The 6,000-nt window shown below is 44.4% G+C and overlaps 1 protein-coding gene across 1 annotated transcript in view; it reads left to right on the top strand.

Moving 5' to 3' along the window:
- Nucleotides 1–4,886: 4,886 nt before the first annotated feature.
- LOC115461472 (toll-like receptor 1) overlaps nucleotides 4,887–6,000 on the top strand; it is a 50,919-nt gene continuing 49,805 nt past the window's right edge. Inside the window, 1 exon segment of the mRNA XM_030191295.1 lies at nucleotides 4,887–5,184. The gene's annotated coding sequence lies outside the window, so the exon portion shown is untranslated.

Raw genomic sequence — 6,000 nt, 5'->3', positions numbered from 1 at the left:
AACACACAAGCAGACAAGACATTACGGGCAAGGAAATTACAGGGTAAAGAGGAACAGGGGAGGAGGGCAAATGAGTAGCGGTTAGGAGCCAAAGGCAGTAGTGAAAAGGTGAGCTTTCAGCATAGATTTGAAGACAGGTAGAGATGGAGCTAGACGTATGGGTTCGGGAAGACGGTTCCAGGCATAAGGTGCCGCAAGATAAAAGGAACGAAGTCTGGAGTTAGCGGTGGAGGAGAAAGGGGATGACAAGAGAGATTTGTTCAGAGAGCGGAGTTCACGGGGAGGAATGTAGGGAGAGATGAGAGAGGAGAGGTAGTGAGGGGTCATAGAGTGGATGCATTTAAAGGTCAGTAAGAGGAGTTTGAACTGTATACGGAAGCGGACAGGGAGCCAGTGAAGTGACTTGAAGAGTGGGCTGGTGTGGGCATAACGATTCTGGCGGAAAATAAGTCGATCTGCAGAATTCTGGACAGATTGGAGAGGAGAAAGATGATTGAGCGGAAGACCAGTGAGAAGTAAATTGCAATAGTCCAAGCGAGAAGTAACAAGGGTGTGAATAAGGGTTTTGGTGGCATGTTTAGAAAGGAAGGGGCGAATTTTGCTAATGTTGAAGATGAAGAAGCGACAGGTTTTGGCGATTTGTTGAATATGAGCAGAGAAGGAGAGAGAGGAGTCGAAGATGACTCCAAGGTTGCTCAAATAACCAAACTTTTAACAATGACAAACTTTCTTAATGAAAATTCACTTCGTAGATTAAGGGCACAGAGTTCCATAATGATGGGGTAGTAAAAAGAAGGCACTATTATTTATTTATTAGGATTTATTTACCGCCTTTTTGAAGGAATTCACTCAATCAGAAACGACCCAAGTCTAGGGATGACCATCTCTAAGGATGACCAAATTTCAGGATTTGGGCGTCCCTGACTGTATTATCGAAATGAAAGATGGACGTCCATCTTGTTTCGAAAATACGGGTTTCCCCGCCCCTGGATGGGGACATTTTATGAGGATGTCCTCATCAAAACTTGGCAGTCCCTTTCGAAAATGTCCCTCTTTGTATGTAATTTATCTGTTACACCATCTCACCTGTTTTCTATGTCAAGTTATTACTTGAATGTATGGTTAAAAAATTCTACATAAATAAAAAGTTTTAAAAAAATCCAAATGAGAGCAGGTTCATGTTATTCAATTTGGGTCATGTCTTTGATAATCAGATTATACCTATGAATTTGGCAAGTAGTGAACAGGAGAAAGTAAATGTTGATGGGCGTATTAGCTACAAACAACAATTTTGGGGGCCGATGCTCAAAAGTCATCGTTAATAGCTGCATGCATTTATAGCTGTGTAGGACCGCAGAAAAAAAATGCAAAAGGGGATAGATGTATGGTAGACTAAGTCCTGTTCTCAGAGAACTGTGTTCATGAGGAGTTAGCTAAATTAAAAGTAGACAAAGCGATGGGGCCTGATGGGATACATCCAAGGGTGCTCAACAAACTCGAGAAGTTCTGGCGGCTCCGCTGACTGACCTCTTCAATGCTTCCTTAGAGTCTGGAGTAGTCCCGGAGGACTGGATAAGGGCGGATGTGGTTTCTTTGCACAAGAATGGAAGTAAGACAGAGGCTGGGAATTAAAGACCTGTCAGTCTGACCCCGGCGGTAAGTAAATTAATGGAAACACATCTAAAGTGGAGGCAGTGGCGATCCTAGCCGGCATGACACCTGGGGCGGAGCGCCGATGCGCCCCCCCCGGGTGCAGCGTGGCCCCCCTGGTGAAATGACACCCTCACTGGGTGCACGCCGCTGGGGGGGGGGGGGGGTGCCGCGGCACGTGCCTGTCAGCTGAGTTCGCTGACTTCGCTGCAGCTCCCTCTGCCCCGGCCGGAACAGGAAGTAACCTGTTCCGGGGCAGAGGGAGCTGCAGCGAAGTTAGCAAAGTCAGCGAACTCAGCTGACAGGCGCGCGCCGCAGCACCCCCCCGCGGCGTGCACCTGGGGCGGACCGCCCCCACCGCTCCCCCTTGGTACGCCACTGAGTGGAGGATTGTTAGGTGTCTTGAAATGAATGGAATGCAGGACTTGAGGCAGCATGGTTTCACTAGAGGCAGGTCATGTCAGACAAATCTGATTGATTTCTTCGACTGGGTGACCAAACAGTTGGATGTGGGAGGGGCACTAGATGTGATATACTTAGTTTTCAGCAAAGACGTTGACATTGTTCCGCACAGGCGACTCATAAATAAACTGAGTACCCTCGGTATAGGACCTAGAGTAACTGATTGGGTTAAAAATTGTTTGAACAGAAGGAGACAGAGGGTGTTGGTAAATGGAGCTTGCTCTGAAGATAGGGATGCTATCAGTGGAGTGCCGTAGGGATTGGTCCTGGGACCGACTCTTTTTAACATCTTTGTGAGCGATATTGCGGAAGGGCTGTCTGGTTAAGTTTGTCTCTAAGGATGATACCAAACTCTGCAACAGGGTGGACATCCCAGAGGGTGTGGATGACATGAGGAAGGACCTAGCAAAGCTTGAGGAATGGTCAATATTTGGCAACTAAGATTTAATGCTAAAAAATACAGGGTCATGCACTTGGGTCACATGAATCCAAGGGAACGGAGTGGAGTGGCCTAGTGGTTAGGGTGGTGGACTTTGGTCCTGGGGAACTGAGGAACTGAGTTTGATTCCCGGCACAGGCAGCTCCTTGTGACTCTGGGCAAGTCACTTAACCCTCCATTGCCCGCCACATTGAGCCTGCCATGAGTGGGAAAGCGTGGGGTACAAATGTAACAAAAAAAAAAATATAGGGGGTGAAGTGCTTCTGTGTACAAAGGAAGAGTGGGACATGGGGGGGGGGGGGTAATTGTGTCTGATGACCTTAAAGGTAGAAAAACAGGTAGAAGAAGTGACTGTCATAGCCAGAAGGATGCTTAGGTGTATAAGGAGAGGGATGACCAGCAGGAACAAAGAGGTGATAGTGCCCTTGTATAAGTCTCTGGTGAGACCCCATTGAGAGTACTGTGTGCAATTCTGGAGACTGCACCTATGGAAAGATATAAACAGGATGGAGTCAGTTCAGAGAGTGGCTACAAAATTGGTAAGAGGTCTTACAGATAAATCATATAGGGATAGGCTTATGAACCTCAACATGTATACGCTGGAAGAGAGGAGAGAGAGAGGAGATATGATAGAGATGTTTAATTATCTCAGAGGCATTAATGTACAGGAAATGAGCCTTTTTCAAATGAAGGAAAACTCTGGAATGAGGGGGCATATGATAAAGTTAAGAGGAAATAGGCTTAGGAGGAATCTAAGGAAGTATTTGTTCACAGAAAGGGCGGTGGAAGCATGGAATGGCCTCCCGGTGGAGGTTGTGGAGTCGAGGACTGTGTCAGAATTTAAGAAAGCATGGGACAAGCATGTGGGATCCCTTAGGAAAAGGAAGAGTTAGTGGTTACTGAGGATGGGCAGACTGGATGGGCCATTTGGCCTTTATCTGTCATCAGGTTTCTATGAGGAATAGCGATCGATGATCAAAGGAAATCACATGCAAATGAGATATATGGAAAGTGTACATGCAGTTTGGTAGGGAAAGCACCCAGCACATCACAGAATGGTCTTGTGGTAAGTATTGATGGTCTGCACATGCCCAGGCCAGAGGAATGAGAGGCAGAGGAAGGGGGACAAATGATTGCAATATATATGCTCCGTTACACAGGGAAAAAAGCAAAAATAAAATAAAATAAAATACAAAGCAAGACAAAATAAAATGAGAATCTAACTTGAAAAATGGCAACAACTGCTCTTTGGACCCTGCCATAAAGGAGCACGTCATAGATGGACGTCATATGCACAAGTTCATGGGTGATTCTTATTGGTTACTTTTTTTGTTGTTGTCTTTTTCTTTTCTTTTTTAAAGTTACACTACTGTTCCCGGCGGAACACACATGCATATGATACACATGAAATGTGCAGATACTATTAAAAAGCGCAGACCACCGAGAAGGCGCCCTTTCACATGAAATGCCACCTTGGACCTGCTGGAAAGTTTTAAACGTTACAAGTAGGTGATCCCTTCTGTGTATTGGATGGAACGCTCGTTGTAATACTAATTAGCTCGCATGTGCATCTAGGTTTCAGCCACTGCTTTCGCGAATGGTAAAAGCAGCGCCAAAACCCCAAAAGTGGCTAACACTGGTCAAAATGCAATGTTACAAGCCCAGTAAGCTTTGAGCATTGGCCCCTTGGAAAATATTACACTGACACCTCTCTCTCCCCCTCCCCCCCTGCTCTTCCACAATTAGAAAGCTTGCTGTGCTCTCCATTACTCCAAAGAACAGGGAACACAGGGGTACTACAAACCTCAGCTACAGGTTTGGACATCACAGTCCTGGCTTTACTGGCAGGTCACTGTAGTTTCTCACAGCATAAAGGTCTCCATAAGTTCAACTGAGATCTCAGTTCTGCAGGTGCAGAAATATATGTATTGGGGAAGGAGCTGTAAACATTTTTTATTAATTTAAACAGAATCGCGTTGCAAAAGGCATAAACAAATTCAGGTCTTATGACATCACAGAAGTTTTAACAGTTACTGGCTCAGATTGCTTTATTCTTTTGTTCGCCCCAGTTTCTTCTCCCACTCCATATTCTATTCCCTCCAACATAACAGTAGAGTTCTCTTCTTTTTTTTTTTTTTGACACATTTAATGTAACTCAACTATATTATGACATTAGAGAGAACAAGATCTGTGGATGCGCCCTCTGCCTAACTAATGACTTTGCCGGAGCGTGAAATTATACAGTCTACCGGGAGAGGGACTAGCACACTTTCCTTTAAGGTCCCAAACTGCTCTTTAGTTTAACCAGATCTGCACCGCCCGCCACCTTCCCTTTTGCTCGTCGAGAGAAATCAAAGAGCGAGGCCACTTATTATGAGTTATCGAGTAGCTGAGATCCCATCGTAGTCTAGAAACCATACTAAGAGTCAGTTAAACACAGCAAATATGGGAAGAGCTACTGTATAGGTACTGCCCGGGCGCAGCAAGGGTTCTGCCTGCGTTCCACTTCCTCTTCTACCAAAAGTGTGAGAGGGAAATTCCAGACTGCGGAGTTCAAGGATGAAGCCACAGTTAGATGCCTTCAGATTCTAAATCCATCTTACTGTCAGAGGCTTGGTTTCTTATTCTGTCTTGTAAGTATGAAATGAGCACAGTTTTTTTAACGTTTAAAAATTACTTTCCCAGTTTCGCCATGTTTAGTACTATTACTGTTCTGAAATCAGCAGTGTGGTCGATCATGTCTCTCAAAACAAACGTATGTTTTTAAGAATCTTGCGTTAGTACTGTTCAAGTTTTGTGATGATGCTGAGAAAAAAAAAGTTTAATTTTATAGTCTTTTGTTTAAAGGAAGTACTTTTGTTGTTTATAGGGTGCATGAACAGAAAGTAGAAAGAACAATCTCAGCCTTTCTCTTTTTCTGTTTATAATCGCTGGACGAAGCAGGTCACAAGGTAGGAGGGGATGTTTGAGACAGTGTTCACTCTTTTGGTTTTTTTGTGCTTGCATGCAGACTGACTTGAACGTGTGGTGTGCATGCCTGCTTTCGCTCGTTCTCCTACACTTCTCTCCAGTCCCCGGCGTGGTGCAAGAAAGATAGATCGCTTTGACAATTTTGTTTTTAATTCAAGGAACAGGTTGATTTTTGTTGCTATTACTGAAGGTCTCGCGTGAGTCGTATTTAAGTACTCAGCTCAGAAGCTTTGCGTCCTGCACAGAATGACCTTTTTCATCTGCAATGCCTTCCCCAGCTGTCAAGTCGAATCTAGTTGCAAATTTAAATTTTATTTGAAATACCACAAATCATTCAAGGAAATCTAAGGGGTTTACACATTTTTATGAACAGGGAAGGCAGGAGCAGAACAGCAGAACAAACAAAAACAAGGAAGGTTAAATAATAGTATTTAAGGTTACAATTCCAAATAGTTAGGGTTTTGCCACTGATGAGATGC

This window comes from Microcaecilia unicolor, chromosome 2 (genome assembly GCF_901765095.1).
Source record: "Microcaecilia unicolor chromosome 2, aMicUni1.1, whole genome shotgun sequence".
Lineage (NCBI taxonomy): Eukaryota > Metazoa > Chordata > Amphibia > Gymnophiona > Siphonopidae > Microcaecilia > Microcaecilia unicolor.
This window is presented reverse-complemented; position numbering and strand designations above follow the sequence as displayed.